Source organism: Nicotiana tabacum, chromosome 6, assembly GCF_000715075.1.
Source record: "Nicotiana tabacum cultivar K326 chromosome 6, ASM71507v2, whole genome shotgun sequence".
Classification (NCBI taxonomy): Eukaryota; Viridiplantae; Streptophyta; class Magnoliopsida; order Solanales; family Solanaceae; genus Nicotiana; species Nicotiana tabacum.
Genome location: NC_134085.1, coordinates 113,806,651 through 113,823,565, shown reverse-complemented (window position 1 = coordinate 113,823,565; position 16,915 = coordinate 113,806,651). Strand labels below are relative to the sequence as shown.

Here is a 16,915-nt window from a genome sequence, read left to right as displayed (position 1 = left end):
ACCTTAAAAGTTCCAGAACCATATTCTTATACCCCTCATCTTGATCTCCCGGCGGAGACCGAGAAGCCACCCAAAAATCTCGAGCATGAAGAGATGATCAGAAAGGTCAAAAGCTTAGAACAATCATTCTGAGATATGAAGGGGTTGGGAGGTCAAGTAAGTGTGGCCTATAAGGATTTATGTCTGTTCCCAGATGTTCAGTTACCAGCAGGGTTCAAAATGCCCAAGGTTGATCTGTACGACGGGCATGGTGACCCAGTAGCACACTTAAGAGGATTTTGTAGCAAGATGAGAGGAGCAGGTTGAAGAGATGAATTGATGATGGCATATTTCAGCCAAGTTTGAGTGGATCGACATTAGAATGGTATACCAGACAAGATCACAGCAGGTGGTACACATGGGACGATTTGGCCCAAGCCTTTGCCTGCCATTTTCAGTACAACCTTGAAATTATCCCAGTCCGTCTGTCATTGACAAAGATTGAGAAGAAGACTGGTGAGAGCTTCAGGGAATATGGATTCCGTTGGAGAGAGCAAGCAGCGAGGGTTGACCCTCCGATGAAAGAAAGTGAGATGGTTGATTATTTCTTGCAGGCTTTGGAACCCACTTATTTTGGTCACTTGGTGTCAGTAGTGGGCAAGTCCTTTAATAAAGTTGTAAAAATAGGAGGCATGGTTGAGGAGGGACTCAAGTCCAACAAGATCATGAGTTATGCAGCAATCAAAACAACCACCCAGGCCATTCAAAACGGTACTGGAGGTGTACTCGGAAAGAAGAAGAAAGAGGATGTTGCTACAATTGAGTGAGGAGCTTGGGTTGGATCCAGGAACCTTCCATGTTACTACAACCCGCCTCGACCCTACCACCAAACTTACCCCCACACTCCATATAGTCCACCACAACACTACTACCCACCGCAAGATCTCCATTTTTCCGTCCATCATGCACAAACCTATACCCAACCTCCCGCTCACGCACAATGGCATGCGCCGGTTCCACCAAGTCCATACCTAGCTCCACAAAATTCCCATCCAACCCCAAGAGCCTACAGAAATCCCCCTGGAACAGGTTTCCGGCCAAATCAAGCCTTTAAGAATGAGAGATGAAGAAGCAGAAGACTTTCACTCCATTGGGAGAATCATATGCTAGTCTATTCCACCGACTGAGACAGTTGGGTATGTTGTATTCGATTGAGGCTAAACTGTCGAATCCTCCTCCTAGAAATCTTGATCGCTCGGTGAGTTGTGAGTATTTTTCAGGTACCCCGGGTCACGGCACAGAGAAATGCTGGAAGTTGAAAACAGCTATTCAAGAGATTATTGATACTAATCGGATTGAGGTCCAAGCCCCAGAGGCACCCAATATCAACCAGAACCCGTTGTCGGCCCATCATGAGACTAATATGATTGAGATAGTGCATAAGGGAGGGGAGCCTAAGAAGCCTTCGCAAACCATCATGATGATTCGGGCTAGTGAAGCCAGGCCATTTGAAAAGTCAACAAGTGAGAAGTCTGTGATCAAGTTGAACGGGGAAAATAACGAACCATCTATGGAGGTCAAGAAGGGGTCCTCAAGCGACGTTGCAGGAAAACATGAAAGAGCAAAAGTGGTTGTGCCAGGAGTGACGAACAAGCCTGTGGTAATTGTGAAAGGCGCCTACACAGATCCTGTCATTATCAAACCGGTAACTCAATTACCCATAGTCAACAGCAAGGCAGTCCTATGGAATTATGAACGAGTGACAGTGACTTACAAGGAGAAAGAGGTTAAAGAAGAAGTGTGTGAGACTCATGGTTTGACTCGATCGGGAGATGCTTTGCCACCGAAGAGTTGAGAAAAGCTAAGACCTCAAAAGATAATCCAATATTTGTGAAGAAAGCGGTGACTGAGGAAGAAGCAGAAGAATTTCTGAGAAAGATGAAAGTACAAGACTATTCCATTGTGGAGCAGTTAAGGAAAACACCGGCTCAAATCGCGCTCTTGTCATTATTGATCCATTCAGACGAGCACCATCGAGTATTGATGAAGATCTTGAACGAAGCCCACGTTCCTGACAAAATCTCAGTAAACCACTTGGAAAAGATAGCTAACAAGATAATTGAGGTAAACAGAGTCACTTTTTCTAATGATGAGTTGCCCGTGGAGGGCACTGAGCACAATAGAGCCCTTTATCTGATGATAAAATGTGAAGATTCTGTAGTTACTCGGGTACTGGTTGACAACAGTTCCAGTGCAAACATTTGCCCTTTTTCCACTCTAAACAAGTTAAAGGTGGATGATGAAAGAATTCACAAGAACAGTATCTGCGTTCGGGGATTCGATGGTGGAGGGAAAGATTCAGTCGGGGACATAGTGCTTGAGCTTACAATAGGGCCAGTTGAATTTACTATAGAATTCCAGGTACTCGATGTAGCTGTTTCTTACAATCTGCTGTTAGGACGACCCTGGATTCATGCTGCCAGAGCTGTCCCATCTACTCTGCATCAAATAGTCAAGTTTAAATGGGATCGACAGGAAATTGTTGTGCATGGCGAAGATAATTTGTGTGTTCCCAGTGATACCATTGTTCCGTTCATAGAGTTTGAAGACGACAAGGGTCCATGGGTTTATCAGGTTTTTGACACAGTATCGGTAGAGAAAATTCCTGAAGGGAAATGCATGCCGACTCCAAGGGTAGCTGCTGCATCAGTCATGGTAGCTGATGAAATGTTGAAAAATGGTTTTGTACCGGACAAGGGTCCAGGTGCATCTCTGCAAGGTATCCTACAGCTGGTTTCTCTTCCTAAAAACTTGGATACATTTGGTCTGGGGGTTCAAGCCCACAGTCGCAGACGTGAGAAAAGCCAGAAAAATGAAACAAAGAGCATGGACCCTTCCAATGCCAGTCCCGCGTCTTTCCAGATCATTTGTCAGGCCTGGTACCGGAAAGCGCCCAATGACGACGATTCCCAGTTCCGTGGTTGATATGGATGGAGATTTGATGGAAAGGTTCAAGAGGATATTCGCCAATGTGAACATGTTGGAAGCTAGAGAGGGTTCTAGCAAGGCGGATGTGCAATTTGTTGCGCCCAGTGCAAAGATTAACAATTAGGAAGCTACTCCTCTCCCCACCAGGAGGGAGTTTTGATAGTTTGCTTTGATTTTCTTTCAATTTATCTGGATTATTCCAGGATTGTAATTCAGATTCTATGTTTCGTCCGTTTGGATGTATAAACCCCGTTATCTTTAATTTCAATGAAATGCAATTTCTCTTTTCCTCTCTTCCTGCTAGTTTTATTTTTGTTTTTCTTTTCTTCCTTGTACAGTTCTTTTTATGCTGGCTTCAATGATATGACATGCATGCGGAATCTCCGGCCCAGTCTTAAAAGCCAATCTAATTCTGAAATAGTAATTTAAGAAATAGAGTGCGACGTTGAATCAGAATATGACGAGGATGAATCCTTTGAAGAGATTAGTAAAGAATTAAGCCCTTTTGAAGAAAAACACAAGCCTAACCTGAGTGACACATAAGCAATCAATTTAGGGGACCAAGATAATGTCGGGGAAACTAAAATAAGTGTCCATCTTGAACTACAACTCAGAGAGGAGATAATTAAAACACTGTTTGAGTATAATGATGTTTTTGCATGGTCCTATGACGACATGCCAGGTCTAAACACTGGCTTGGTGGTTCATAAGTTTCCCACTGATCCGACATTCCCCCTTGTCAAGCAGAAGCTGAGGAAATTTAAAACTGATATGAGTGTGAAAATTAAGGAAGAAGTCACCAAACAGTTTGAGGTCAAGGTCATTCGGGTCACTCGGTATCCCACTTGGTTAGCCAATGTAGTGCCTGTGCCGAAGAAGGATGGCAAGACCAGTGTGTCTGTTGATTATCGAGACCTCAACAAGGTGAGTCCCAAGGATAACTTCCCACTACCGAACATCCATATATTGATCGATAATTTTGCCAAACATGAGATTGGTTCTTTTGTGGATTGTTATGCGGGCTATCACCAGATCTTAATGGATAAAGAAGATGCAGAAAAGACAACATTCATCACGCCCTGGGGAACGTACTGTTATCGGGTCATGCCATTTGGTTTGAAAAATACTGGGGCAACCTACATGAGGGCAATGACGACCATATTCCACGATATGATGCACATGGAGATCGAGGTTTATGTGGATGACGTGATTGTAAAGTCTAGAAAGCAGTCTAACCATGTCAGAGATCTGAGAAAGTTCTTCCAAAGGCTTCACAGGTACAATCTCAAGCTTAATCCTGCAAAATGTGCATTCGGTGTTTCGTCTGGAAAGTTACTGGGATTCATAGTCAGCCGACAAGGTATTGAATTAGACCCGTCAAAAATCAAAGCCATTCAGGAATTGCCGCCTCCAAAGAATAAGACTGAGGTGATGAGTCTGTTAGGAAGATTGAATTACATCAGCCGGTTTATTTCTCAGCTCACGACAACTTGTGATCCTATCTTCAAATTGTTAAAGAAAGATATTGCAATCAAATGGACAGATGAATTTCAGGAGGCCTTTGATAAGATAAAAGGGTACTTGTCAAACCCACCTGTGTTGGTCCCGCCAGAACCACGGAGACCTTTGATTCTGTATTTGACAGTCTTGGACAATTCATTTGGATGTGCGTTGGGACAACATGACATCACTGGAAGGAAGGAGCAGGTCATATATTATCTCAGCAGGAAGTTCACATCTTACGAGGTTAAGTACACTCAGCTTGAGAGGGCGTGTTGCGCCCTAACTTGGGTATCCCAGAAGCTGAAACATTATTTGTCCTCCTATACTACTTACCTCATCTCTCGCTTGGATCCATTGAAGTATATCTTCCAGAAGCCTATGCCCACGGGAAGGTTCGCAAAGTGGTAGATCTTGCTCATAGAATTTGACATTGTCTACATGACTCAGACCGCGATGAAAGCACAAGCATTGGCCGACCACTTGGCTGAGAATCTTGTGGATGAAGAATACGAACCTTTGAAGACTTACTTCCCTGATGAAGAGGTAATGCACATTGATGAGTTGGAACAGATTGAAAGGCCAGGATGGAAACTTTTCTTTGATGGGGCTGCTAACATGAAAGGCGTTGGAATATGAGCGGTACTTGTTTCTGAAATAGGGCATCATTACCGTGTTACGGCTCAGCTTCGGTTCTACTGTACTAACAACATGGCAGAATACGAGGTATGCATTTTGGGTATGAGGATGGCTGTGGATATAAGTGTCCAGGAAGTCTTGGTCTTGGGTGACTCGGACCTTCTGGTACACCAGATTCAGGGAGAATGGGAAACACGAGATTTAAAACTCATACCGTACCGACAATGCTTGCATGATCTTTGTCAACGGTTTAAATCAATAGAGTTTAGGCATATTTCGAGGATCCACAATGAGGTCACCGATGCTTTGGCTACTCAGGCATCAATGTTACATCATCCAGATAAAGCTTATGTAGACCCGTTGCACATTCAGGTCTGTGATCAGCATGCTTATTGTAACATGGTGGAGGAAGAGCTCGATGGGGAGCCTTGGTTTCACAACATCAAGAAATACATCCGAAGGGGAGTATATCCGGTACAAGCCACAGGTGATCAAAAGAGAACAATTCATCGCTTGGCAAGTGGATTTTTCTTCAGTGGAGGAGTTTTGTACAAAAGAACTCCAGATCTTGGGTTATTAAGATATGTAGATGCCAAACAGGCCACGGCTATCATGACCGAAGTACATTCTAGAGTCTGTGGACCGCACATGAGTGGGTATGTGCTGGCAAAGAAGATCCTCTGGGCAGGTTATTATTGGCTCACCATGGAGCGATATTGTATCAGTTTCGTGCGTAAATGTCATCAGTGCCAAGTGTATGGAGATTTGATTCATTCTCCACCATATGAATTACATACAATGTCTGCAACATGGCCTTTTGTTGCTTGGGGAATGGATGTCATTGGACCAATCGAGCCAGCAGTGTCCAACGGGCACAAGTTTATTCTGGTAGCCATCGATTATTTTACCAAGTGGGTAGAGGCTAAAACATTCAAGTCTGTAACCAAGAAGGCGGTGGTTGATTTTGTGCATTCAAATATCATTTGCCGGTTTGGGATACCGAAGGTGATCATTACAGACAATGGGGCTAATCTCAATAGTCATCTGATGAAAGAGGTATGTCAGCAGTTCAAGATCACACATCGCAATTCCACCCCGTACCGCCCCAAGGCAAATGGAGCAGTTGAGGCGGCTAACAAGAATATAAAGAAGATACTTCGAAAAATGGTGAAGGGTTCTAGGCAGTGGCATGAAAAGCTGCCGTTTGCATTGCTGGGTTATCGCACTACTGTCCGTACTTCAGTAGGGGCGACTCCTTACTTGTTGGTATATGGCACTGAAGCAGTAATACCCTCAAACATGGAAATTCCATCCATTAAAATTGTCGCGGAGGCTGAGATCGATGATGAGGAGTGGGTCAAAACCCTCTTAGCACAATTGAGTTTGATCGATGAGAAGAGAATGGCAACAGTGTATCATGGCCAGTTGTATCAACAGAGAATGACAAGAGCATACAACAACAAGGTGCGTCCACGAAAGTTTGAAGTGGGGCAGTTAGTATTGAAACGCATTCTTCCTCATCAAGTTGAAGCAAAAGGAAAATTCGCCCCAAATTGGCAGGGGCCATTCGTTGTGACTAGAGTGTTGTCCAATGGTTCATTGTATTTGACAGATGTAGAAGGCAAATGTGTAGAAATGGCTATCAATTCTGATGTAGTCAAGAGATATTGTGTATAATTTCTTTCTTTGATTGTACTTGTTTGTATTTGGCATGTCTCGAATATTGAAATGACGAAGACATTTTGTTCTGCTATCTAAACACTTTATCCCTCGTTACCCCTTTGAGCCTCATTTATTTTCTTTCATACTCCTCATTCGGAATCAATAGAAAATATCGGAAACACAAGCGTAAAGATAAGTAAAGAAAGGAGAGAAAAAGAGAAAGGAAAAAAAAAAGAGAAAGAAAAGAATGGAAAGAGAAAGAAAAGAAAAAAAAAAAGAGAAAAAAAACAACAACAATGACAAACGGAAAAACAAAAGAGGAAAAGAAGAGAAAGAAAAGGGAAGAAAAAGCACGACAAACAAAGTAATTCCTATGTCATGAACTACGTTCGACCTGATTCCTTTTAAGGATACGTAGGCAGCCTCACGGTTCGGTCCCATCAAAACAAAAATCCAAAAGCTCCCAAGAAAGAAACTGGGGCAGAAGTTGTGGTTGTTGCGAGAAATCTGATTCCGAAAGTTGTAATTTTAACCTATTTGAATTGTGTTGAGCCTTTTACACCCTTTCTTTCTAACCCCATCCAAAAGCCACATTACGGTCCAAAGAAAGACCTTCCAATCAGTCTTCGAGAAAGCCAAGTCGAGCAGGGAGAAGTGATTCATATCAGGGGGCAACACTTTGGTCCAAACAGGGAAAAGAACTGAAAAATGAGAGAGTCTTATTGGTGAAAACCCTCATGGGCACCATAAGGCGCCGGGAGCTGAGAGGAATAAAAAATGAGAGATTCTTATTGGTGAAAACCCTCACGGGCACCTTAAGGCGAAAGTCAGTTGACAGATGAAGGAATCATAGAGGTCTACTGGTGAAAACCTTTCAAGGCACCACAGGATGAACAAGGTCGGGATTTGAGGTGAAGAAATCAAGTTATGAAAATTCTAGGGCAACAAAGTATGGCAACTGAAAGTTGATTGGTTGGACAGATTGGGCCGATTAATCCAAATTGCATGTCATGATCATTGGTGCCAGTTGTTCCACTCAGATAAGATTCTTTTCTTTTTCTCTTCAGTTAGTCTTCCAGTTTTGGATTTCCTTATCCTTAACTCTGAAAGTCACTGCATTTCATTTCTTTGGGTTTATTTCTCTAAGATGTTCCAAATGTCAGTTTTGTTTAAGCAAATAAGAAGGAATTTCAAAGCTCACTACCAGCTTCAAGATTGCAAAGCACAGTGCGGCTAGAGCATACCAAAGATAGCATGATGTAAAAGGGAATAAAATGCCAGTAAGAGTTCCATCGGCAAAATGATCTGATGATTTCATGGGAGATGCAGAGGTTCAGTTAAAGGGGTCAGGGATGTGAAACAACGGTTCGGGGATAGAACACGCGGGCCATTTAAGTTATGGGTTTTTGAAAGTCAGTCGGAAAGTCAAGTGGTTCAGGGCCAGCTCAGAGAAGCCAGTCAAAACAAAACAATGCAGCGGAGAGACCTTCAGCAAGAATGCCATCAACTAACCACCATATTTAAAACTGACAAGATTTTTCTTTGGTTAAACAGGGGCAGGAAATTTTGTTTGTTTCAGAGAAACCTTCCGTGGAGAAAGGCAGTCACCAAACAGGTTTGATTTTTAATTTTCAGGACCCTCCTAGAAAATGAGACCTAGTTTAAATGTTCAAAATAGCATAATCTAGCATAAATGCATCCCAAAGGAATATAAGTCGGTGTAAAAGTTTGCATGTTCGAGATAGGATTCAATTAAGAGTTTTCAGGACCCTCCTGGATAATGGGACTTAGCTTTAAAGTTTCGGTTAGATAGCAACATTTAGCATAAATCTTGTTGTAGGGTAGTATAATTCAGCTATAAAAGCTATCACTCTTAAGATAAAATTTGACTTTGGATTTTCAGGACCCTCCTAGATAATGGGGAGTAGTTTAAGATCTTCTTAGATAACAAGATGTAGCAGAAGTCATGCCTTTAAAAGTTATAGCTTAGATTTAAATTTTCGTTTAGGTAAGAATTGTCAGGACCCCCCTGGATAATGAGACCTAACTTTCAAATTCTTAGTAATATTTGGTAATATGATTCAGTTTAACACTCACATATGTGCCCAGCTACCAAACTGGGGCAAAAAGTTTTCTTTGTTTTGTCTATTTTGTAGAAATCAGGTACCCACTTGGAGAACAGGGAGAAGAATTGCAAGTCAGTAGTTAGGAGCCCGCTTGAAGAGCAGGGAATACATTTCAAGTCAGCAGTAAGGATCCCGCCTGGAGAGCAAGGAATACGTTTCAAGTTTAGCAATCAGGAGCCCGCCTGGAGAGCAGGGAATACGTTTCAAGTTGAAATCAGGAGCCTGCCTGGAGAGCAGGAAATACACTCAAGTTTAGCAATCAGGAGCCCGCCTGGAGAGCAGGGAACACGTTTCAAGTTGAAGTGAGGATCCCGCCTGGAAAGCAGGGAATACATTTCAAATTGAAGTTAGGACGCCCGCCTGAAAAGCAAGGAATACTTTCAAGTTTAACAGTCAGGAGCCCGCCTCGAGAACAAGGGAGTACAATTCAAGTTTTGGTTTTCCAAAATTCTTTGATATTCGGCAATGTGATTCGTTTTGCACTTACACATGGGCCCACATACCCAAACTGGGCCAGAAAAGTTTCTTTGTTTTTGTCTATTTTGCTGAAGTCAGGAGCCCGCCTGGATAGCATGGGAATACATTCACGTTTCGAAGTCAGGAGCCCGCCTGGAGAGCATGAGAATACATTCACGTTTCGTACTCAGTAGCCCGCCTGGATAGCATGGGAATATATTCACGTTTTGGAGTCAGGTGCCCGCCTGGAGAGCATGGGAATACATATCAAATTCAGCAGTCAGGCATCCACCTGGAGAAAGGGAAAACATCTCAGATTACAATTCAAGGCGGTAACAAATGGATTTCACCAGGAGAATATAAGTCAACAAGGCAACAAGAAACACAAGAGCAAGTTTGAAGATATAGATAGGATTTTGTAAAGCGTAAATCATAGTCTAGTCTAGCTTCTTTTATTTTTGACATGATGTAATAAGGGGGTTCAGTAAGCAGCAGCAACAACAACAATAGTGAAATCACAGCTTCATGGTAATCCCAGCTACCAAACATTCCTGAACTACACTGACCTGATTCCTTTTTAGCCAAGAATATATAGGCAACCTCGGAAGCAGGGTGCAGTCAAATCTTTCAAAAATGCTTCCCACGGAGTATTTAAACGGGCAAAAATCATTTGTATCCACTCACTTTATCTTTGCACGAAAACTCTTCGTGTTTTCGAGCAAAGAGGGGCAGCTGTGAGCACTTGATTTTTGCCCTATATGAATTACTCCCATCAATTCAACACAAAATAATTCCTTTCAGTGTTTGTAATTTCGTGGATTTTCGTAGTACTTTGTTATTGTTTGTATTTGTCTGCGCATGTTTATTTTATTTAATTAATGAAAAATACAAAATATGAGCATTTACATTTAGGATTTAATTTAGCATTTTAGGATTAATTAAGTAATTAGGTTATTTTATAAAAAGGAAAAATCACAAAGATAGTTTAATTTGCACTTTTAATTTCAACTTTTGATTTTGAGTAGTTTTTCTTTTAATTAATTAATTTATTTTTTTATTTTTAATTAATTGTGTTAATTATCATTTAGGTTTAATTAATATTTTATTTAAGTTAATTAGGTTCTAAGGATGAATTTAGGAATTAATTTAATTTTGAAAAAAGAAGAAGAGAAAAATAGAGAAAACAAAAGGAATTTAATGAGAGGAGGAATTAGTTGGGCCACTCTTCAACTTTTCCACCCAGCCCAAACATTTCCCCTTCCCAAACCCGACCCATCTCAAACAAATATGCATTCAGTTGTACATAGACCCAAAAATCCCTAAATCCCCAAAGACGCGCACTGCTCATCGTCTCCTTCACAAAGCCGCGTTTCAACTCGCCAAATCCATGGTGAGTGATCCCAAATCCCTAACCCACGCGTCGTTCCATCTTTCCTCTTGCCATTCTAACGGTTTCTGATGCCAAGATTCCCCTCTCCTCTCACTCGCTCGAATTTGGATTTATCTAACGATTGGAAGGTTCTGAAGGAGGATTCGCTGGATGAGTGTGAGGCGTTGGATTGATTTCACTCAATCCGAGCCCCACATTCATAAAGGGGTTCGTCCTCAAAAAGGAACGAGATCTGATTTTGAGAGGGGGATGCTGGTAAAAAATTTTGGAGAGAAAAGTTGAAGGGTTTTCTTTAACTTTTGGTTTCTGTTCTCTTTTTCTTTTTTCCTTCGTTTAAGAGTTCTTTCAAAGGTTAAGAGAAGCATACACTTTTTTTTTATTTTTTCGGATCCAGATTTGAGTTCCAAAGAGATACAAATTGAAGTTCAAGCTTGGTTTTCTACTGTCGTCCTGCTGATTTGTTGCTGAACCTCGCTAGAACTCGGAGGCAAAAGGCGTATTATTAAAGCTATAATTATTAAAAGAAGGTTGCAACTTCAGGTTTGATTTTTATTTTTATCCCATGTAACTCTGTTTTCTCAGCTGTTCTTGAGCTATGGAATTTCTGAGTTTGTACTCCATTGTTGCTGTCATTTGAGCGTTATCAGTGAGTTCGAATTTGGTTTCTTATCGATTTGTGACTAGCTGAGATTTTTTTTTCCGGTAAATTCTGTTGAGTTATGTCGATTTTCTCCGATGTTATGTAACTGGACATTCCTGAAATGAAACTAAGTTCAGATTGTTTTTTTTCTTCTGAGGAAACAAAAGGGAAGTTTTGTGATTATTCATGAAAATCCAAGGTTTTAAGTATTGAAATATAATCTGTGCTCTTGTTAATAGTGTGTTGTGATTCTGATTCATTGGTCTATGTTCATGGATTGCTCTCATGTCGAAGGAATGTCCGTATATTCGCGATTCGTATCATTTTTCCTACTTCTGTTATGGCATTAGAACATGAAAGTTTGACTCGATTCTTTTTCCTGTTTTACATTTGAAATCAAGAAAACTTTGATGGAGTTATTGACTTAAGGGTTCATCTAGTCCTTGTATGTTCCTTCCGCTGTACCTTGTTTGAGCCGTAAAGTTCAGGGGGTTAATTAATAGTTCTGTAGACTGCTGTACTAGAAATATGCTATTTAAATCCTAAAATTCAGTCCTGGTAATTCTTCTTGTATTCCTAGGATAACAATAATGTCTGGATTGAATCTCAGTGATCCATGTAGTATCATGTTCTGTTTGATTTTAAAATCTGACACTAATCTACATTGGTTTATGTCTTAGTGAGTTAGCCCATGTTAGGTTGTCTTGGCTTTTTCATGTTAAATCACACAGGCAGTAGGATCCTCTGTTGCTTGCAAGAATTTGTGAATTTGGTACGCCACTTGACGATTCATTCTTATTAGATCTTGGTTTAAAATGGTGTTGAAACTAAACTGTTTCGCTGCTTGTATATGTATAGATTTGCTCTATCCTCATTTTCTTCTTCGAAAATGTATCTGCATTGTTACAGCTACAAGAACTCTGTTCTGTCGTGCTGCTAAAAACAATTGATTCAAGCAATGAATTGTGTTGAAATATGCAGTGTTCCGGGATATTTGTCAGAGTTGTTAAGCTGTTTAAACTTCCTCTGTTTTTCATTCTTTTTTTTTTAAAAAGATCTGGTGATAGAAAATCCTTTAGCTTTGGAGTAATTCTACGCGAGGTCCAACTGTTCTTCATGGGTGATATTCTCTGGCTGAAATGATTTTGGGTTTCAATTGTTACTATAGCTTCTCTAGGATGTCTTTGAAGCTTGCTTACACATTCTGTTGGATATTCTTAGTCCTCGTTGACCTTTTACCAGTTCGATCGTTTCAAGTTTTGGCAATTTTCCTTCAATTTCTTTGAATTTCTGATTCCCTTAGTTGTCTCAAGCTAGTTGAAGGGTCAAGGCCACGTTTAGCCTTTCATTTTGTATTTTTGTCCATGTTTGAGTTTGCTGCTATCAAATTGTTTGGTTCCCAAAATTGCTTGACTGCCCGTCCCTATATTAAATCCATATGGGGTTTGTGCTGATAGAGGGAAACATGGAATTGCTTGTTAATCCAAGGGATGCGCTGAAATAAATTAAACCATGAACATTTGTAGTTTACTTTAGGCGCGTCATTTAATAATTTACCTTCTTAAATTCGGGTGCGCATTTATGTGACCCAAATCCAAATCTCAACAATGTTAAAATATGTCAAAATCACGGGTGCATTTATGTGACGTGGTTCGAAACGTGTTTTAATAACGTTGCAATTTTTTTTAAACAATAAATAAAAGCGGTTAAAGTTAAAATTTGCATATAGGTTCATAATTGTCTAAAATCAGATAATTAAGCCGAGTATAACAGTTGAGCGACCGTGTTAGAACCACGGGACTCAGTAATGCCTAACACCTTCTCCCGGGTTAAAGAATTCCTTACCCGGATTTCTGGTTCGCGGACTGTTAAACAGAGTCAATTTTTTTCCTCGAATCAGGATTGGAACCGGTGACTTGGGACACCATAAATCTCTCAAGTGGAGACTCTGAATTTTTTAATAATAAATCATGTTTCGATTGTCCTTTAATTGGAAAAACTCTTTTATACCCTTCCGGGGGTGTGGTGAAAAAGGAGGTGTGACAAAAGCTTCATTCATCCATGACATATTTAGAATAAAAGAAAACAAGAAATAGAATCTTTTATCTTTCTCATGTAGCTCATAGACCTACTGTTAAAATGTTCATATCAACAAACCATTATGTAATAGGCTATCAACATGAATCACTTAAGGAGAATTTTCATTAAAAATAGTGACAATATTAGGAGAAAAAGTAGTAGTGTGATAACCCAAAAGGTCATCTCGTATTTTAGAACTCATCAGATTTCTGAGGCCTTCAAGAACTTATTTTCTTTTTTCTCGATTTGCGTGTACAGTCTGGGAGCAATTCCGGAAAGTCTTTATATAAAAATTTGAGAAAATACTAAGTTGACTTCGGTAAATATTTTGAGTAAATGGACTCGGACCCGTATTTTGACGGTCCCGGAGGGTTGGTAGTAAAATATGGGACTTAGGTGTATGCCCGAAATTGAATTCCGAGGTCTCTAGCCCGAGAAATAATTTTTTGAAGAAAATTGTTTAACTGAAAATATAATGAGTTTTTAGAAATTGAATAATGTTTGATCTTGTTGGTATCAGGCCTGTATTTTGGTCCCGGAGCCCGCTACAGGTTTAATATGGTATTTAATTCATGTCCGTGAAATTTGGTGAGGAACGAAGTTTATTTGACTGGATTCGGACCTTTGGTTGAAAAGTTTGAAGTTTTGAAACTTTCTTGAAAACTTATGCAATTTGGTGCTACATTCGTAGTGCTAGATGTTATTTTGGAAATTTGATCGCCCGAGAAAGTTCATATGATGGGCTAAGATTGTGTGCATATTTGGTTTGGAGCCATGAGGGCTTGGGTGGGTTTCAGATAGGCTACGGGGTGTCTAGACTTAGAGGAAGACCTGGTGTGGGATAGTTGCCGAAATTTTGCAGGTCTCAGATCTTAGGAGTGCGGCCACGGAGTGAAATTTGCGGACCACGGTGGAGGTTTCGCGGACGCGGTAGAGTAAGGCCAAGGGTTTCGTGGCCGCACCCATAATTTTGCGGACCGCAGTGAAGGTTCGCGGACGCGGTAGGGTAAGGCCAAGGTTTCGCGGTCGCGCCCATAATTTTGTGAAACGCGGTGAAGGTTCGCAACCGCGCCCGAGATTTTGCGGACCGCGTAGTGAGGATCCGGGGGTGCTATATAAACGAGACTTTTCATTCATTTTTCACTTTTTCAAAACCCTAAGACATAAGAGGCGATTTTCCAAATACTTTTTCTTCCCCAAATCATAAGTAAATGATTCTTAACTCATTTCTTTCACACTTTTACTTCTTTTTACAAGATTTCATCTTAGAATCTGGAGTTTTCATGGTGGAATTGGAGAGTTTTGTGTAAAACTTAGAAATTTCGAAATTTTAGAATTTAGACCTCAAATTGAGGTCAGATTCCAAAACCAATTGTATATCTGCGCTCTTGGGTGAATGGGTAATCAGGTTTTGGTTCGAATTTTGAATTTGGACCAAGCGGGCCGGGTGTTTACTTTTTTTGACTTTTTAAAAAATGACCTAAATTGAATTTCTTGCTATCATAGGAAGTTCCTAAGGCTTAAATTGAATTGTTTGGTTGGTAATTTTCTAGATTCTATTTGTCTGGAGGTTTGTGTGAAAGGAAAAGCTGTGATTGAGCTTTGAGATCAGCCGTGGAATTGAGGTAAGTGTTGTAGCTAACCTTAACTTGAGGGATTAGGTATTGTTGCCTTATCTGCTACTTGTTTAGTTGTTGAGTACGACGTATAGGTAAGGTGACGAGTATCTATGCGTTGTTGTCGGGTCATAGCATGCGAGTGAGTCATATACTTGTGACTATTGTGTTTCTTTATATGTACTGCTCATGCTTAAACTAGTTATTCTTCATGTTAAATAAGTCTTATTATGTTTTCCTGGTATTGGATAATTGTGAGTATTGACTCAAGTTGGGATTTCTATTGTGAAATTAAATATTGAAATGAGGCTGTTTATTGATGATTCCTTTGTTGGGTTGTTATTATTTCTGCTGTTTGGGTGAGGAAGAGTGTAAAGCATGAATGGTGATGCCTTGCCATATTCTGTCAGTGTTAATGCACGAAGGGTAATGTCGTGCTGTATTCTGATATTGATAATGCACGAAGGGTGATGCCATGCCATGTTATGAGAGAATTAATGCACGAATGGTGATGTCGTGCACATGTTGCTATGTTATTATTTTCGTTGGTTCAAAGCATGATATTTACTATGTTTTTGTACTGTATTATTTTCAGAATTTAATATTCCCCTCAACATGTTTTCCCCCTTCTTGTTATTATCTATTAAATTTCTACTATTATCAGCTTCTCGTATATAATTTAACTACACAGGTTTATGTTATTTGTTGTGTCCTAGCCTCGTCACTACTTCGTCGAGGTTAGGCTCAGCACTTACCAGTACATGTGGTTGGTTGTACTGATATTACACTCTGCACTTTCTGTGCAGATTTCGGTGCCGAACCTCGTGATTAGAATTTGGGTTGCTGCCTTCAGTTCACCAGGAGACCCAAGGTAGATTTGCCGGCGTTCGCAGACCCTGGAGTTTCCTTCCCTCTATCTTAGTTTTCATGTCTCCTTTCATTTCGAGAACGGATATATTTCTTTTAAACCAGTATTTGTAGAAATGTTTTAGAAGTTCATGGATTGTGACACCAGATCTTTTGGGTAGTCGTGTATTAGAATTTTAAACTATTATATAATTTCCGCACGTCTTATTTGTTTAGTTTAAGTTATGGTTAATTACTGTTTTGGCTAAATATTAATGTGTTAGAACTGTATCTGTTGGATTGCCTAACATTCTAAGAATTAGGTGTCATCATGATCCCGAAGGTGGGAAATCCGAGTCGTGAGAAGTTGGTATCAGAGCACTAGGTTGCCTAGGTCTCATGATTCACGAACAAGCTAGGTAGAGTTTGAGGGATCGGTGCCGAGACGTCTATGCTTATCCCCAGAGGCTACAGAGTTTAGGAACAACTTCACTTCTATTCTTCTCTGCCGTGCGGTTTGATTTCTCAATGCTAATTGAACTTTTTACTCTGGTTCATTCGCATATGGCGAGAACACGTACCGCTTCATTAGTTGACTAGCAGCCCGAGCCCCCAGCAGCAGCTCCTATGAGGGGCGGAGGACGAGGCCGAGGTCGTGTTAGAGGCCGAGGCAGGGGCAGGGCTCAGCCCAGATCTCAAGCAGCAACACCAGCGTCAGAGCCTCAAGTAGAGTTTGATGAGAAGGCTCCAGCCCATGCCGTTCCAGCAAGACCAGCTTAGGTCCCGGGGGGGAGGGGTTCATAGCCATCCAGTGCTTTAGGATGCTTTGGTCGGTTTAGTGGGTCTTATGGAGAGTGTAGCTTAGACTGGAACAGTTCCTGTGGCACTAGCCATCTCTCAGGCTGGGGGGGAGCACAGACTCCCCCTACCCACACTCCGAAGCAGTTGGCTCCTCAGTTTCAAACTCCGGAAGCTCAGCCAGTTGGAGTAGTTC

The 16,915-nt window shown here is 40.9% G+C and overlaps 1 long non-coding RNA gene across 2 annotated transcripts; it reads left to right on the top strand.

Annotated features, from left to right (window-relative positions):
* The first annotated feature begins 10,638 nt into the window (after nt 1-10,638).
* On the top strand, nt 10,639-16,149 carry LOC107772416 (uncharacterized). 2 transcript variants are annotated; one of them, XR_001645066.2, is made up of 3 exons: nt 10,651-11,280; nt 15,013-15,084; nt 15,882-16,149. It is a non-coding gene; the product is annotated as an uncharacterized LOC107772416 (long non-coding RNA). The 2 variants fall into 2 exon arrangements; XR_001645065.2 differs by lacking the exon at nt 15,013-15,084 and having other exon boundaries at nt 10,639-11,280.
* The last annotated feature ends 766 nt before the right edge of the window (nt 16,150-16,915 follow it).